The sequence below is a fragment of the Macaca mulatta genome, chromosome 7 (genome assembly GCF_049350105.2).
Source record: "Macaca mulatta isolate MMU2019108-1 chromosome 7, T2T-MMU8v2.0, whole genome shotgun sequence".
NCBI lineage: Eukaryota > Metazoa > Chordata > Mammalia > Primates > Cercopithecidae > Macaca > Macaca mulatta.
The window spans coordinates 37158976-37162710 of NC_133412.1; the positions used below are offsets into that span (position 1 = coordinate 37158976).

Genomic DNA, 3735 nt, shown 5'->3' on the forward strand with positions numbered 1-3735 from the left:
GAACCTGAAGAATTTGAAGGTAGACTACAACTTTGTGATATCAAAAAATAAAGTGGCCTAGAATGTTATGGATAGATGTATATCAGTTAGCAATTAGCAAGCAAATTCTGTTTGAATATGTGTCCTTTGGTAGTTCCACCCCATCTCAACCTCCACCACAAACACACAAAGTCATGCTATTAAATTAATGATAACTCTGTCTTACAATGGAAGTATTTGACTGAAGAAGATACAGTAAACATGACATTTCTACAAACCAGGATGCTTAGGATATAAGGAATTCTGGATATCTGAAATTTCTAGTAGAACTTCTGGTTGGAGATACACATTCTCTATTACACATTCTCTATCCTTTGACACAATAAATATATTTTAAATAATTTACTCTGAGAATATAATTAAAGATGTACAGATACTGCAACACGATGTATCATAGTAATGACTTTATGCACAGTGAAGAACTGACATACATACGACGCACCTCTTAGGCATGGGAGCCAATGGAGAGCCTAATGCCATGTATGCCACTTTTCGAAAGTTTGGCAGGGTTGCGCAATCAGTCGTGCTTAAAGGGTGATAATGGATCTTTTCATTGGGTTTCTCTCCTTCCCTACCTTCACACCCTGATCTTTACTCTTGCTTCCTGTGATTGCGCTCGCAAACAAAAGCGTAGTACATACGCCCTTCTCGGGTCTGCTTTCTGGGAAACCCAGGTTACAACAAAGAATACAGAAAACTAGTGGTTCTCAGTGGCCTTTGGGTAGGGGTGTGTGTGTGTGTGTGTGTGTGTGTGTGTGTGTGAGAGAGAGAGAGAGAGAGAGAGAGAGAGAATTTTGTAGGGAATTGAGAGAGAACAGGTTTTTTTTCTCCCATTTTGCCTGTCACATCTCTCCTCTTTTCCCTCTGTATTAGTCAGGGTCCAATCAGGAAGTAGAAACATCACCAACTGTTCAAACACATAAATCTTAATATAAAGATGTGTTAACTAGTAAAGATGGTCAACTAGGAAAAAGAACAAGATGAACTGTAAGGGGTTTAGAAGTAACACATTCATAGAGTAATAAGAAGGAACTAAGAACTTACCCCCCGCAAGAGGAAAAGTCAGCCTGACGATGGCAGAGACCCTTGCCAGAGGGTGTGGGCTTGAAGTGGACTGTAGGAGCAGCTTGCCAGGCACTGGAGAAACTCACCAGAGGCTGCAGGTGGGGAGCTGGTCCATAGCAATGGTCCCTGGGTAGTGAAAAAATTTGCTGGAGGGTGTAGACTGGCAGAGCTGGTGCACACAAGATACTGAGCTGAGCAGTGCCCAGCTTCCTTCATATTGCTCTGCTGGCTCTGAGGCCACGAACAGGAAGGGTAACTCCTTCCTTCTGTTTGACCTTGAAGTCTCATTCCAGACCCTCTCTTTAACAAGCCTAACATTAAGCCAGCTGGAAAAAGAGAAATGTCTACAGGACCCAGCTCCAGTATCAAGGGCAGAGCAGAGATAAATAAATTTGAAGTTGAGACGTAGTAAAAGGGTAACTGGCACATCCACCGTCTCTGTGTAAACTTTAAACTCAAAAGCATGAACAGCATTCATTCTATAATGGGAAGTTTAAAAACGGGAAATAAAAAATATGCTATATGAATAAAATACCAGTGATTATTATTTGATAATGCAACTACATTTTATTTCTCAGACTTATCTGTATTATTCACATTTTCTAAAAGAAAACGTGTATCTATTTTTATCTGGGAAAAATGGTTATTTTAAAAGTTGTTTTTTTTTTTTTTTTTTTTTTTTTTTCGGTCAAGCTGTTCTTTATTTCACGGAGAAGCCGGGGGAGGGGCTCAGTCTTTCTTGGCAACAGCTTTCCTCATAGCGGCCAATACGTTGCTCAGCTCCTCCCGCTTCCTCTTGGCGCGGATGTGCGTCCCCACCCTTTTCTTGATAAACTTGAGGGCCCATTTGTCCTTGGAGACCTTCAGTAACTCCATGGCGCGCCGCTCGTACGGGGCAAAACCACACACCTCCCGAATCATGTCCCGCACGAACTTGGTGTGTTTCGTCAGACGCCCGCGGCGGCGGCTGTGCCTGGGCTTGCTCACGTTCTTGGTCACCTTGTGGCCCTTGTTGAGGCCCACGGCCATAGGGTAGCGTAGAGCCATGGCTACTGCTCTCCTGTGGCGGCCCTGGCGGATTTTAAAAGATTTTCAGGCCTGGCACGGGTGACTCATACCTATAATCCCAGCACTCTGGGAGACCAAGGCAGGCAGATCACTTGAGGTCAGGAGTTCGAGACCAGCCTGGCCAACATGGTGAAACCCCATCTCTACTAAAAATACAAAAATTAGCCAGGCGTGGTGGCGCAAACCTGTAATCCTAGCTACTTGGGAGGCTGAGGCAGGAGAATCGCTTGAACCTGGGAGGCGGAGGTTGTAGTGAGCTGAGATTGCACCTGAGTCCAGCCTGGGTGACAGAACAAGACTCCATCACAAACAAACAAACAGATTTTCATTTATTACAGAGGTACTAAATTCCTTTAGTAAATGCGCGATCCATTATTAAGCAAACATACCAGTGAGCTTGAAAGGGGCATATATACATCCATGAGTCTAAAGGACAGTGTTTTTGAGGACAGCAGGCTTCAGCTGGATTATCCCAGAGTCTCTGTCCCTCCTGTAAGCTGGGTCAGCATTCACCCTTAAGCTTCTTGTCTACATCCCACACTAATCACATAACATAAAAGGCACAAACCAGTGGCTCTTGCTCTATAGTCAGAACTACCGATACTAATGCCCTTGTAAATTTTTTGATGTCTTGAACTCTAAAATCTGCTTACATAGATCTTTGCAACCTGTTTGTCTTTGCTTTGGCTAAAAGTTCTTGAATTTTGCATCTTCTTTCCTACCATTCCTGGGGAACTTATCTGATCTCTCACCAATCTCCCTAGGCTTTGAAATTTAGCAACAGTAATATCAAATGACAGGTAGGTTCCCGCTGCCCTGCCTCTCCCATTTTATTCCTCAATCTTTTCCCCCCTCCTCTGGTCCTTGGTTCAGGGCTCAATATCTTTGTCCCTGCCAGTCCCCTGCTGAACTGGCCTTCCCTTCCTTTCAACCAGCTATCCCCGATAGACCTTTAAGAGTCAGTTCAGGTGTCACTTTTCTAGAAAAACACCACCTGTAAAAGATCCTTTGTATACTTTTATGCATAGTACATTCTGCATTATTTTGAAATTATCGCTTTAGGTGCCTTGCCTTCCAGGAAGATGTGCTCTGAAAGCCTGTCCTCAGAGCTTCCTCTTGGTTTCCTCAGTATTGAACACAAGCTGGCACAGAGTGGGCATTCAATACCTGTTGGTGGAACTAAAATGTCTCCAAATCCTGTCTTCCTAGTCCCTTCCCTGCCATGTGTACCCTGGCATGATGGTGCCTGTGTCAGAAGGAGAACCCCTGGCCAGAGGAGCCAGGGGAGGAAGTCTTACATTCTGGTGTTAATACCAGCTCCTTGTGCTCCTTATCTTATATCAATGCGTGTTAGACAGATCTTATGAAACACTGAATCTTATATCAATGCGTGTTAGACAGATCTGTAGAAACAGACACATATACTCCTAAAAAACAGATTTTCATTTAAAAACTTTAAATGAAAAGTAAATTTAAAGTTTTTCATTTAAAAACTTTAAATGAAAACAGATTTTCATTTAAAGAACAGACAAAAGGCAAATGTCGCTCCTTCTAAGCACTGTA

General features: G+C 43.1%; 1 pseudogene across 1 annotated transcript; it reads right to left on the reverse strand.

Annotated features, from left to right (window-relative positions):
- Positions 1-1753: 1753 nt before the first annotated feature.
- Positions 1754-2183, reverse strand: LOC703344 (large ribosomal subunit protein eL36 pseudogene; annotated as a pseudogene). The gene has a single exon (XR_013395331.1). The product of XR_013395331.1 is annotated as a large ribosomal subunit protein eL36 pseudogene (transcript).
- Positions 2184-3735: the final 1552 nt, after the last annotated feature.